Source organism: Macaca mulatta, chromosome 9 (genome assembly GCF_049350105.2).
Source record: "Macaca mulatta isolate MMU2019108-1 chromosome 9, T2T-MMU8v2.0, whole genome shotgun sequence".
NCBI classification, from domain to species: domain Eukaryota; kingdom Metazoa; phylum Chordata; class Mammalia; order Primates; family Cercopithecidae; genus Macaca; species Macaca mulatta.
The window spans coordinates 32,592,880-32,607,527 of NC_133414.1; the positions used below are offsets into that span (position 1 = coordinate 32,592,880).

At 44.4% G+C, this 14,648-nt stretch overlaps 2 long non-coding RNA genes across 2 annotated transcripts in view; one reads left to right on the forward strand and one right to left on the reverse strand.

Moving 5' to 3' along the window:
* LOC114669911 (uncharacterized) overlaps positions 1 to 14,648 on the forward strand; it is a 75,256-nt gene that overhangs the window by 15,591 nt on the left and 45,017 nt on the right. The window lies entirely within an intron of this gene.
* LOC144331097 (uncharacterized) lies at positions 1,846 to 7,634 on the reverse strand. The gene is made up of 2 exons (XR_013397983.1): positions 5,045 to 7,634; positions 1,846 to 1,983 (listed from the first exon to the last, which is right to left on the reverse strand). It is a non-coding gene; the product is annotated as an uncharacterized LOC144331097 (long non-coding RNA).

Consider the following 14,648-nt stretch of genomic DNA (forward strand, 5'->3'; position numbering starts at 1 on the left):
AATGAATGAATTTAAGTAAAGCTGAACAGGCACTCAAATGGATCACAGCTTGACTGCAGATCTTTGTTGTCATTGTTTTGCAGCCAGGCAGGCAAGATGAGCTTCTCCGAGCTGTGTGTGTGTCAGCTTCAGTACTTATCAAATATTGATAAGTTTGATCTTGGGAGTTAGTCTACCTAATGTGTTTCAAACCTCAAGAGGCATCTTCTCTAGGGAAGTCCTAGAGTCCTGTGATGTCACCACTACCTAGATTTCTTTGTTGTCTTTTGACAATCTTCCCTTAAATGCATGCTTCTCAGGGGATAAGAATAAGGAATAGAAGTTAATTATTGATGTTGCCAGTGAATGTTTTGTTCGATATATGTGAAAATCATTGCCTTTTTTCAGGAGAAGCTTACCAGAGTAAAGAAGCACTGTGTTCTCCATGGTGAAAGTGAGAAGCTCAATTCTAAAATACCATTTGAAAATCATGTCCGTCCAATAAACAGTGTATAATGATTGGGATACCCTAATACCATTCTTATATTTACTAAGGGATGTGCGGAAATACACACTCCTAGAAAAATTAATCCAGTTAAATTTTTCTCTTTCATTTTTAAATTCTTTAAGCCTCAACAACCCAAGAGTGTAGGATACATTTATACCTGGGCTATCAGAGCTATTTTCAGTTTTAACTATTCCAAGTTTCCATCCTCTCACAAGGAAATGTTAGCAACTCATGGTTAATCTGGGCCATGAGAAGAAAGAAGTTTTCCCTTTCTCTTATTTTGATGTAAAGGAAAAATTTCTGTAGAAACACATGTTTTTGGAAACACTAGACTTAGAGAACACTTTGTGGTGGAGAACTATGGAATTTTGATCAGACCAAACACTGTACTACTTATATCCATCCCTCTGAATGAAAGAGTAGATACAGCACATGTAATAGTGGGAAACTGAGGTTTGCCAGGGCTTAGACAATGTGTTTATGACGAATTCAAGGGATCTTAAATGATGGATAAGTTATTTTCAATGTTTCTGTAATTCTAAAGTGCAGGAATGATGCTGCATGATAGCTGACCAACAATGGTGGGTGTTAAGAATTCCATTCATTGGGTATTAATAGCATCAGGATTATAACTGTCTTACACCCTTGCTTATTTCATAATCTATTTCTGGAACTGGAGATTTGGAGGTTCACCAGGTCTGCAATCCTGTCAGCTTTGACTTGATCAGTGGGAGCCAAGCGCATTAACCCAAAAGATTCAACTGAGAGAGGGAGGAGGAAAAGGAAAACTTTAAGTCTAAGTTTGTTGGAACCCTGCACAAAAGAAATTGTACAGTCCAGATAACTATCTGGGAGAGCTGCTAACAACTGGGGAATAGCTGAATAGCCTGATATGGGAAGTTTATGGCAAAGTGAGTGTTAACTAAAAAATATATCATTCATTCATTTATTAATTCACTAACAAAGCTATAATTAAGCACCTACCTTGTGTTTGGCAAGTGGCAGAGAGCAGGTGTGTATGCCAAAATTATTTTGGGGGATAGAGATTTAAGAAGGCCACAAGTGTGGTGAAAATGTTATCCAAAAGGGCTTGGTTCCACTTTTTATCTGCTTGACCTTGGACACATTACTTAACTTTTCTGAGTCTGTAGAATGGGAATAATAACTCCCAGGTTAAAAGATTTCTGAGGATTCAGTGAGACAATTCTATGAACAATAAGACAATGACTTGGAAAGCATCTCACATGGTTCATGGTCCATGAAAGGCATTCAACAATGGAGGTTTCTGTCCCCTTCTCCCAGGAAAGGTGTGTTAGTCTGTTCTGCATTGCTATAAAGGAATACTTGAGACTGGGTAATTTATTTTAAAAAAGAGGTTTATTTGGCTCACAGTTCTGCAGACTGTACAAGAAGCATGGTGCCGGCATCTGCTTCTAGTGAGGGCCTCAGGAAGCTTCCAATTATGGCAGAAGGTGAAGGGGGAGCAGGTACATCACCTGGTAAGAGAAGGAGCAAGAGAGACGCCATGCACTTTTAAACAACTAGCTCTTGTGTGAATTAACTCATTACCATGGGGAGGGCCGCCCTCTTCCCACTAGGCCCCATCTCCAACACTGGAGGTCACATTTCAACATGGGATTTGGGGGCAGGACAAAACATTCAAACTATGTGAAAAGGGAATGGCTCTGAGCGATTCCCAAGGAAGGCAGGAAGGAGTCCTGGGAAGCAGGTCTGGCTCTAAGAAATGGCACTTCTGAATTCTGTGTAGTGTATGTAGAGAAACACCCCATGTTTCCCATGAAATGCACGACTCAAGTGTTTGGGTTGACGTCCTTGGACCTTATAGGTTGGCAATGGTGCCTGACTGCTTCCCTTTGCTCACAGCTGAAAAGGAAAAATTTGAATTGTGACTGAAGAAAATGTCAAGTGTATATATATATATGTGTGTGTGTGTGTATATATATATGTATGTATATATGATGGAATACTACTCAGCCATTAAAAAGGAATGGAATAACAGCATTTGCAATGACCTAGATGAGATTAGAGACTATTATTCTAAGTGAAGTAACTCAGGAATGGAAAACCAAGCATCGTATGCTCTCACTTGTATGTGGGAGCTAAGCTATGAGGACACAAAAGCATAAGAATGATACAATGGACTTTGGGGACTTGGGGGAAGAGTGGGAGGGGGAGCAAGAGATAAAAGACAACAAATATGGTGCAGTGTACTGCTCAGGTGATGAGTGCACCAGGTTCTCACAAATCTCCACTAAATAACTTACTCATGTAACTAAATACCACCTGTACCCCCAATAACTTATGGAAAAATAAAATTTAAAAAAATTATGTCATATGTAAAGTGAAATGCTGGAGAAGGATGTGCTTTGGCCATTTCTGAAAGTCTCCACCAACTACAGGTTCAGGCAACATTTTTTATTGGCATCGGGCAACTCCCGGTCTCAATAGGACGTCATTACCAAAGCTGGGGTCTGTTTGTGTGGTCTTGCAGCATAGCACAAGAGGTGCTAGGAACAGCAGCCCTGTCAGCAAAGCGGGTGTCTATACTGCCCTCTTGCCCAGTTCCATAAGCAGCTTCCCAGTGGTTTCTGGGGCTGGGTCAAGTAGATTCTCTTTCAAGTCCCTGCCAGAAGGAACCAGGGCCTCAAAAAATAACCAAAATCAATCAATCAATCAATAAAATCCAAATAGTGTCTTGTTTGTAAACTACTATGTATTTTTTTTTCTTTTTTTGGAGACAAGGTCTTTCTCTGTTGCCCAGGCTGGAGTGCAGTGGCACAATCATAGCTCACTGCAGCCTCAAAACTCCTGGGCTTAAACCATCCTCTTACCTCAGCCTCTCAAGTAGCTAGGCCTACAGGTGCACACCATCACATTTGGCTAATTTAAAATGTTTTCTTTTAGATGCAGAGTCTTGCTATGTTGCCCAGACTGATCTTGAACCCCTGACCTCAAGCGATCCTCCCACCTTGGCCTTCCAAAGTGCTGGTATTACAGGCATGAGCCACTACACGTGGACCCAAACAGGTACCTGTTAAACTGGCTTTACTTTCATTCACCCTTTGAGCCTGAGAGTGACAGGAGAAGTGTTACCTGCCAAGTCTGTAGCAGAAGGAGTGAATGTGGTAGCTGGATCACCAGCTCTGGGCTCCAGCCCACCCTTGTGGCTGGTACACTGGGGCAGATTACTCAGACTCTGCAGGTAACGAGGCTGAACCTGAGGCTGAGGCTGAGCCCGAGGCTGTCTGCCTGTATGAGGGGGAGAAATGATAATCGCTCATGGTTCATTGAGCTGTTGAGGGATAAATGAGCTAATATGTGAAAGGGATCGGGACGGTCCTCAGCGCCTCATTGGACTTCCTAAGTTAATTCTCACTGCTCCATTGGCTGAGGAGTTCGCTTGTCACAGCCTGAGAAGAGGTGGCTGCCTGCGTGGAGCAACTTAGACGCCCGAGGCCCTCTATGCCATGAATGAGGCACAGCAAAGGGTGGGGTGAGAAGTGCCCTGGTGAGGTTGGCCACCTTTCGGCTTTGGCACCTTGGGCTTGGTAATTAACCAAGCCTTAGCTTTTGCATCCGTGAATGGGGATGATGATATTACTTAAATCACAGGATTGTTGAAAGCCTTTGAAAAAGTGCTTACAAGTTGCTTATCTTTGTAACTTGGCGCATGTTCAGTGAGTATGCACTCTTCATCATCATCACCATCTTTCCCATCTGGAAATCACTACGCACATTAGAACCACCTTGGGTAAGACAATCTACATAAGGACAAGCGAGGGGGAACACCCCTCCTTTTCCTATTAATATGTGATGATAGGTTTGTACTTTTAGTTGTTCCTCAGACGACCCCATGAAAAACTGTGCAAAGGATATAAACAGACACTTCCCAAAAGGAAAAGTACAAGTGGCCAATAAGTGGCCAATAAACACATGAAAAAAATGCTCAACATCACTAATCATCAGAGAAATGCAAATTAAAGCCACAACAACATATCCTCTTACACCAGTCAGAATGGCTACTATTAAAAAGCCAAAAAGCAACAGAGGCTGGCATGGATGTAGAGAAAAGGGAATGTTTACACGTTGTTGATAGGAATGCGAAGTAGTTCAATCTCTTTGGAAAACAATATGGAGATTTCTCCTGGAATTTAAAAAATAGAGCTACCATCTGAGCCAGCATCCCACTACTGGGTATCTACCCAAAGGAAAATAAATCATTATATAAAAATGATGCCTGCACTCAAGTGTTCATTACAGCACTATTCATAATAGAAAGTCATGGTGCCAACCTAAGTGTCCATCAATGGATGGCTGGATGAAGAAAATGTGGTCTATATACACCACGGGATACTATATGGCAGTAAAAAAATGAAATATGGGCCAGGCATGGTAGCTCATGCCTGTAATCCCAGCACTTTGGGAGGCCAAGGGGAGTGGATCATGAGGTCGAGCGATTGAGACCATCCCGGTCGACATGGTGAAACCCTGTCTCTACTAAAAATACAAAAATTAGCCGGGCATGGTGGCATGCACCTGTGGCACTCAGGAGGCTGAGGCAGGAGAATGGCTTGGACCCGAGAGGCAGAGGTTGCAGTGAGCCGAGACTGCATGACTGCACTCCAGCCTGGTGACAGAGTGAGACTCCGTTTCAAACAAACAAACAAACAAAAAAACAAAAAAAAGAAAGAAAAAAAAAGAGAAATCATGTCCTTTGGAACAACATGGATGGAGCTGGAGGCCATTGTCCTAAGACAGCTAACTCTGAAACAGAAAATTAAATACCACATGTTCTTACTCATAAGTGGGAGCTAAACGATGGGTAAACATGGACATAAAGATAAAATAATAGACACTGGGAACTCCAAAGACAGGGAGAGTAGGAGGAAGGCAATGGTTGAAAAATTAACTATCATGTACAGTGTTCACCGTTTGGGTGATGGATGCACCAGAAGCCCAATCCCAACCACTATGCAATATACCCATGTAACAAACATGCACATGTACTCCCTGAATCTAAAATTAAATTAATTTTAGAAACAGAAATTTAAACAGACACAAAAATAAATACAGAAATACAGTGGTTTCTGTGGAAGACCTGGAGCAGGGCGCTAGAGTGAAATGGGAAGAGCCCTAGGTTTGGAGACAAAAGCCCTGACCTTGAATCTTGGCCTTGCCCCTGCCTGCTTCCCCTGAACAGCTTACAACCTCTCCGTCACCAGCGAGATGCCTGAATGCACGGGAAAGGAGAAGGAGCAGGCAAGCTTCCACGATGGGGCAATACCAAGGCCCAAGACATCAGCAGAGGTGGGAAAGCCCAGCCCAGGTCAAAGAGGCGCCCTGGATGTGGCTGCCTGAAGGGAAAGTGCCTCCTGAAAGCCCTGAACCCCGGCCGGCCTGGGAAGTGGTGCTGAGGCGACTGTCCTCAGCAGTGGCATCCCTTTGTCATTCTTTTTTGGGAAACCCCATTTTGTTCCAGCATCAGCTGTGGAAGGAGTGGAGTGGCTTCTGGGTAGCTCCAGATACAGGACTCGCAGACAGGAGGGCAATCACTGGGCAGAGCCTCACAGACGGTCCAAGAGAAAGACAAAAACTGTTGCTCTTCCTTTCTCCCTCTCTGCTGCTAGATTAAGTAAATGGTCCTAATTATCAACTCATTCACTGAATTCCTAAACAAGAACCATAAAGAATCCCTTTACACACCACTCTCTTGAAAGGTTAGAGGGGGAAAACTAAACTCTATGGTAACAGCCCCAAGACAATTAAAATGTGCTGCCCGCCCCGCCCCCGCCCCCGCCCCAGCAGCTGTTGAAATGCCTCAGCCTCCCACTTCCCCAGCCTGGCTGGCTTCCCCTGCCCCGCATTCCTGGCAGGTCTAGGAGTTGAGAGAAAAATCCACCAGAACAAGAAGTGCCTGGGTGTTCTCCAGTTCCTAGCAGGTGGAAGGTGGGGCTGTTCGGATGAAAATGGTTTTGACAGACGCGCAGAATTCAAGGGTGTTTCCCACTCAGCAGGCGGGGCTCTGCCAGGCAGTTCCCCAGAAACCCTGTGTTATGTTCTCGTGGGGACGTGTTTCCCTTTTTTTATGAAGTCCTCACTCTTTTCACCTGTGTTGGCCTCTGCCCACACCCTTGGCCTCCATGACAGTAGAAAGCCTTGTGTGTAGCCCTCTCCTTTAATTTGCTCTGGAATGAGTTCATGGAGAAGCCCTGAGTCAAGGGCATTTCTCTCCCCATGTAATGCTGTTCGAGGCCTTGGGAGCTTACTTACGTCTTCTCCAAAATGTATTGTGAGGCACGAGGCACATGGCTTTTGCTTTACATTTTTACCCAGAAATTATGGTATCGAATTTTGATACTAAATGACAAGTGCCATTTACCCTTGTAAATGAATTGGGCCATGGCTTATGTTTTACTTTTTCGCCCCACATGCAGTCTCCATGAAAGAGAATGTTTTTTAAAGGCTTGACGGTACTGATACTGAGTTGCAGAGTCATTCGCAGGAACGATTGGTAAGTGCCTCAACTGCAATGGCGGCGATCAGCAGCTTCCATGAGTCCACTTTACTAGATGCGACAGCTCTCTTCATGTCTTTCCAAAGTATTACAAGAACTAGGAAGTAGGTTTTGTAGGAATTCTAAATTGGACAAGGCACTGTGGTGGTGCAAAAAGAATTCTTACTCCGCTCTATTAAAAAAAAATCATGCCTATGGTTTCCACAGCTTACCTTTCTACTTGCTATAAAATGCATGAACTGCAGGTATGCTGATACTTTTGTGCTGGCCTTCAGCCTCTAGATGCTTGCTGTTCCTAATCACACTCGAGGTCCCTCCTTGTCACCTGCAGCTGTCGGTGCCATGGCTGCACGGGGCGGGCTAGAGATACGAGGAAGCTGATGCCCCACAGCTCAGCAGCTCTTGGCAAATGATCATGGAGGTCAGGGAGACAACTCTGAGGTTGTTCCACGCCATTTCCCGCAGGGCCCTGCCGAACTAGCCCGGTACCTGCAGTGTTTTCCCTCTCATTCATGCACCAATGTCAGCTTTCTCCCCTTCTCTGTCTCATTTCCCACCCGCTGCTGCTCCCTGGGATGACACCCCAATGTGTCATCAGCCTCAAATCCTTGGTCTCAGGTGTGCTCTCAGGGGATGCAAACTAAGACATGAAGCTCCGCCTAGGACAGGTAGGGGAGGCCCTTGAGAGCCAGCAAACCCTCCACTGCTTCACCCACCCATGCTTTGAGACCCTGCTCCAGAGCTCCCCAGGGCCTCCCTCACCTGCCTCTGGAGGAAGCACTTTCGGCACTGGCTCCTCCTGTTTCCCCACTGCCCAACCAAACCAGCCCCCTCTTCTCCAGAATGCCCTCCCAGACTACTACTGGGAACACTTCCTTTCTGGAACTTACATTGCATTTACAGAAGGTACCAAGAATTTAGCACCCGATGCTACGGTAATCCCCTCTGTGTTGGTTCTACTTCCCTAACTAAACTGTCAGGTTCTGAAGGGCTGGGGATCCTGGCAAATGCTTTTTAATTCCGTTTAGTTTTGGGATCTGTATTATCCCGTTCCATGCCTAGCATAGTTCTCATGACAGAGTAGGTACTTAATTAGTATGTAGATTCACTCAACATTCAGCAAATAGGTATTGAGTACCTGCTATGTGCTAGAGGCTGGGGATATATTTCTCCCAGATTAACTGCTAGTTGGGATACAGACGATTAGCAAAAATAAATGACTAATCACATGGTATGTTGGGAAGTATTAGCAAATACCAAGAAAATACAGTGGGAAGACTAAAGAGATCCTCGGCTTGGGGGCATAGGGACGTTGTGATTTTATTTCTATATATGTATCTATTAACAAAAATTGTTTATATTTCAGGTGTACAATGTGATTTTTGGTATGTCTATACATAGTGAAATGATTACTACAATCATGCAAATTAACATATTCATGTCCTCACATAGTTTCCTTTTTGTGTGTAGGCAAGAACACCTAAAATCTCTCTTTGCAAATTTCCAGTATATAATATAGTATTATTAACTATCATCATCACAATGAACATTAGGTCTTTAGACTTATTCATCCTACATAACTGCAACTTTGTACCCTTTCAACAACTTCTCCCCATTTCCCCCACTCCCCCACATTTGATAGCCACCATTCTACTCTTTGTTTCTCTTTGTTTCTATGTATTAGACTTTTAAAGATTCCACATATAACTGAGATCACACAGTATTTTTTTTTCCTGTGTCTGGTGTATTTCACTTAGCATAATATCCTTTCTGTTCATCCATGTTGTCAAAAATGGCCAAATCTCCTTTTCAAAGGTGTAAAAACATTCCATTATGTGTGTTTATATATATAATCCAATTCTGTTATAAGATAAAGGATAACAAGTGTTGGCGAGAACGTGGAGAAAGGAAAGCCTTATGTGCTGTTGGTGGGAATGTAAATTGGTACAGCTATTATGGAAAACATTATGGATGTTCCTCAAAAAATTAAAAATAGAATGACCATATGATCCAGCAATCCCACTTCTCGGTATATATCCAAAGGAAATGAAATCAGTATGTGGGAGAGATATCTGCATTCCCATGTTTATTGCAGCATTCACAATAGCCAAGACATGGAAACGACTGAAGTTGCAATTTTAAACAGTTTCTGCAGAAAGCTGCATTGAAGAGATTACCTGTGATCAAAGACTCAAAGGAGAAGAGAGAACCAGCTCTACACATATCTGGAGGGGGACTGTTCCAGGCAGCATGAACAGCAAGTACCAAGACCCTGAGATGTGAGCATGTCAGATACATTAAGGGGACAGCAAGGAGGGCAATGTAGAGTCCACAAGGGCCACAGTAATGGGAGGCTGGAGATGCGGGAGCCAGACCCTGAGGGCCTGAGACTGTTGCAAGGACTTGGGCTTTGCCTCTCAGTGCAATGGGGCAGGAGCAGGTTTTGCTGAGAAGTGACACCACCTGACTCACATATTAACAAGATCTCTCTGGCTGCTGTGCTGACAATAGATTCTAGATCCAAAAGGGGAAGCAGGGACACCCTTGACTGGGGTGAACTGCGACCTTGTCTTGAGAGGTGAGGGCAGTTTGGCTGGATATGTTTTGAAGATAGAGCCTACAGGATTTTCTATTGAATTGACGTGGAGTGTGTTAACTTAAATGCCTTGGTTTAGGTGGTATCTGTCAGGTTTTTCCATGGTAAATGATTGCTTTTCCTCTTTTCCTTCTGTAATTAATAAGTAATTTGTGGGGAGGCATGTTTAGATGATATAAATATCCTTTTCCTTATCAAACTTTTACCTGCTATCCTAAGTATACATTGATACTTTTTCTTGAATCAATTATTACTATGATAATTGTTACACAGGGATTTTACAAACCCTCACTCATTCCACATTCATTAATTGGTACTCCATTGTAATGAAGCTTTGTCCTCTCCCTTGATTATTTATTTAGATAAATGTGGACTCACGTGTTCCTGTTTTGCTCACTGGGTTACCATCTGTTAATGTCATTGTATATTTTGATGCTCAAAAATGTCCCAGATTTTTGGTCAGTGGGACCCATTTCAAGCTGGCTCCTGTGTCCTTTATGACAGACCTCCATCATTCTTTAAACACAAACTATGTTCTAGGCTCATGATGGGCTCTTTTTGTCCTATACCTGGAATCAACTGTTTCTCCAAGGAGCCCTAGTTCCTTTTAGTGGAGAATGGTATTTAGAAACCAAGATCTGGGCATATTATGTATTTTTAAATTATGGGGTATTTTTAGTCCTCTTTGCTACTGCTAAAGTAAAAATTCTTATATCTTCATTTTAACAGTTAAACTTTACCTGAGCCCAAAAGAAGAAACATGAAATGTTAGAAGCTGTCAACTTTAAGATGTTCTTCATATTGAGACACAAAGTGATGACCATTGTAAAATGTGAAGTGAAGTGTCTTGCCACACCCGAACACATTTTGTGATATTTAACTATGGCAGGACACCGTGGTGTTAACACTCTGTACTTATCCTAGGGTCATTCACTATCTAGAATCAATCGAATATGTTTAAAATCTTCTCCATAAAGGGGATCTAACTGTTCTTGGTTTTATTTTCTCCATGCATACATTACCTTTTATATTTCCACTGGTGTGCAAAAATGGAAGAAAGAGGCCTGAACAAGGCCACTTTTGCTCCATGATACCCCTTTTCATCACAATGATTACTTAACTTCCTTTGTGCTTTTCTCTCTCTGTTTCTAGGTACTAAGAAATACATAATCATTATAATAATAGCAGGACGCCATCCATGAATGACTTTCACTTATTTCTCAGCTGACCTCATGACAAAACCTTTTAAAATGGGCAAGGTCATTGTTCTTATTCAATTTACCAATGGAGAAAGTAACAGAAAGCCTCATTGACTTTCCTAAAGTTTCATACATGGCAAATATGATCTGGACCACTTTTTCTAACATCCAGCTTGCTTTCCTCTGTGTCTCCAACCCTGCCGGCGTATTTGAATTAAAAGACTGGGGCCCAAGCCCCACCTTGAGAGGTTCTGCATCAATGTGTGGGGTGGCAGGCCAGCCTTGGCAGTTTTCACAAGCTTGCCGCCGTGCCCATGGGCAGCCAGAGGTAAGCAGAGGTGAACTGTGTGGTGCACCGGTCCCCCACTGGGTTACAGAACAGGTAAGTCCAAAACCTCTCATGTGTGACAGGTCAAACAAAGGGAGTGACTGTGACGGGGCCAACGCTGGGCAGGTCTGAGAAAGAAAAGGCTCCAAGCCTGGAGAGGCATAAAAAGGGTTCTGGGGACCTGGCTGTGGCCCGGGCCCATGTGCCAGGGACTTCTCACCTACTTCACTCATCCTCAGACACCATCCAGGTGCCTGGTTAGAGCAGAGTGTGGGGGTGGGCGCCACACGGCAACTCTTGTGCTCTGGGAAAAAGGAGCCACTGCTGAGTGGGGGCTTGCTATGTCCTTTCCTATTTTAGGCCTTATCCTGCTTGACGATGTAGGATTCTATTTCTCCACACTAGATGTGGAAAATATTCTCCTAAGTGTAAAGAGGGAAGTAAAACAGGAATGGTCACTTCCATCTCTATCTGCTTTCTGTATCTTCTGGTACTCTTACTCCTAGCCACAAGCAAAGAATTCGTCCGTTTGTTATTTTTCTTGCTGTTATGGCTTTAAATGCCTTCTCATACCTTTCAGATCTTTGCAGGTCTGAATTCAGACTGAACCTTTGCCCTTCTTTGACTTTTGTAGGTTTAGGCCACTCTGTCATCTTCATTCTATACCTGTCAGGTTCCCTTGATTCCGTCCTTTTCGCCTGCCCACTGAAACTATGAACTTGTAGATGAGCTGCGAATCTAATCACATGGTTTCTTTAGATCTCTTCCCTCTTTTGTCCTTTACAGGTTCATTTGTGGTTATACTGTTGGCTAAGTCCTTCCACTTCTCCTTTTAGAACTTCTAGTCTTGGCATGGAGCATCTTTGTATTCAATCTATGAACTTTCTTTTCCTAAATCTTGGGCCCAGTGGAAACTAGGCATTGTGAACTGTGGCCCACAGCCCCAGTCTGGGCCCAGCTTACACACATTTGATTTGGCGGCTGTGTTATTTACAAAAGTTTGATTCTGAGCTCCCTGTTTTCTCCCACCTCTTCCTATCATCGCATACATCTGCCTGCTTCACACATTTTCTGTACCTGCCTGGCTGTTGTAGACATTCGAGTTTCTGATCTGTGCCTGGTGTTCTTCCCTCTGTAATGATGCGCCTGATGTTCTGACCCTACTGAAGGCCCGTTTCAGCAGCGAAGGCTGCAGAGGTCCCCCTGAGCCTTTGCAACTCAGGCAACAGCACAAAGTGGCACAAGCCTCTACCCCAAGGCAGGCCTGACTCTTCACTGTCCTGGAAACCAACTGTATTCATGATCACTTGTTCGTCTGCTCCCACTGGGCACCTTCCTAGGAATGTACTCACTCCCTGGCACTTCATATCAAGTCAGTTGACCCCAGCAGTGCCCCTTCCACCAACCATACTCCTTTCCCAGTGTTGCCTCATGCCTGCATCTGTGTCCTAAAACCTGGCCAAGTGTCTCTGCTCCTGTCCTCCCCTCTCCTGTCCAGGAGGCTGCAGCCTCCAAGGTCTGGAGCCTGGCTCTTGGATGGGCCCCACTAAACATCCAAATTTCCACGTTTCTCCTTGTAGGAGGCTCCTGGGGCCCTGACTGCTCTACGTCTTCCACAGCCTTTCCCTGGGAGCCCCTTGGCATTCCTGCTCCTCTCCTGTTGTGCAGCTCCCAGGCTCTGACTTCCGATCCCACTCTCTGGAATGGCTTGTTCCTTTGCAAACTGCATCCTGTTCTCGCTATTATGAAATCTAAGATGACTAGATGACTGATTGCTTTTCTCCAAGCTTCCCAAAATGTCTCCCTCATCAAATAATCGCTTCTTGATGACCTCACTAAGTTCTGAAGAGTCATGTACCTTCTTGCATTGGCCAACTCCCCACCTATTCTCATGTGCAATGAGAGCAGCTTTTCACAGTAAGCTCCTGAAACACTTCCTGATTTTATCCACAAATGGTTGCATGATTTTTGACACAATTTTGCTATGTCTGGAACCCCGATTCTTTGAAAATTGGTTCAAACGATGTTGCCGAACTTATTTTCTGGAATGCTCAGTTAACTAAACCATTTGTATCAGCCCTTCCCAAACCATTGCTCATTGCCAAATCCTTGTGTTATTATCTTCGACAAATAATTTACAAATTAGGGTATCCCAAAAGAAAAACTCTGGCACCTTTTCCTAAATGGAAGGTAAAGCTATCATTGAAGGACAGCATCGTGTGCAGACAGAACTTAATTAATAAACCTGGGATAATGATACTGGTAAATGGAAAGAGAACGTTCTATGGAACCCCTAGCCTTAGCACATCTCAGCAGCAGAGCTTTGCTCAGTGGTGAGAGAAGCTTTCTACAGCTACAAATTCCAGTTTACATTTCAGAGAGAACTCATGCGCTATGCCAAAAGCAGTAAACTTGACATATTCAAAATGTTACATCCTTTAAGGTAAACCAGTTCTAAGTGGAGACCTTGGCCTCCTGGCTGCTGGTTGCTACAGGAAATCTTATTCACAGTGGAAAATGATGATACCTAAAGGACTAATAAAAAGAGGAATGAAAGTGGAGAGTTTCTTCATGCCTTTAATCAAGGTTATTTTCATTTTCCTCTTCATGATTATTGCCTTTCAGTAAATCTGCCCAGTGCCCAAGCCCTCAGATATGACACAGCATATCTGAGAGCTCCTGGGTGACAGTGCCTGGGAAACATCGAACACAGAGAGGACTGCAGCTCCCCACGGGGTGCTCATGGAGGGCTATGCAGCTTCTGTGCAGGGTCCACTGCATTTCAGGGCTGCTTCACTCACCACAGGCCCCAACCAGGTGGGCAGGGTGAACAATGAGGCGGCCAGGGCCAGCCCCTCTTGGCCAGGTGGTTATTCATTCTTGGCCAGGTGATCAGGCTGAGAGGAAGCAGGGAAAGGGCTCAGGCAATTAGTGCTTCAGAAAATGTTGCGGCGAATCAGTGCCAATTCCAGACTGATTACTGTTACCCAAAACTTTTCCTTCCTGCCCAATCATTACGTCCTCCCCGGGGGTGAGTTCACAAGGCCCAGAGTTCTTTCAGTGCCTGGTTGAATGGAGCTTAAAACAAATAAGCAACAACACTTTGTCCATGCACCCTTTTCATCTTTGGAGGGGTGGACGAGGGTGGGTGGGATGCAGGGAGTCAGGAATTGGGGCTTCATCCTGTCCTCAGGGTCCCCTGAGCCTGCCCGCTGGTGTATTAGACACCCACCGCCCACAGCAGCACCCAGCTGGGATGCCATCACTTGCCCCCATGAGATTCCTACACCCGACAAAGCTCCTCGTCTCTAAAGGTTTTCAGGCTGAGTCCAAAGGCTTGTCAGGGAGATTGTAAAATGACTTCCTTCAATGGGAATAGGGGGTCCCTTCCACATTTTTCTTTTTCTGGAGACAGGGTCTCTCTCTGTTGCCCAGGCTGCAGTGTGGTGGTGTAATCACAGTTCACTGCAGCCTCAAACTCCTGGGCTCAAGAAATCCTCCCA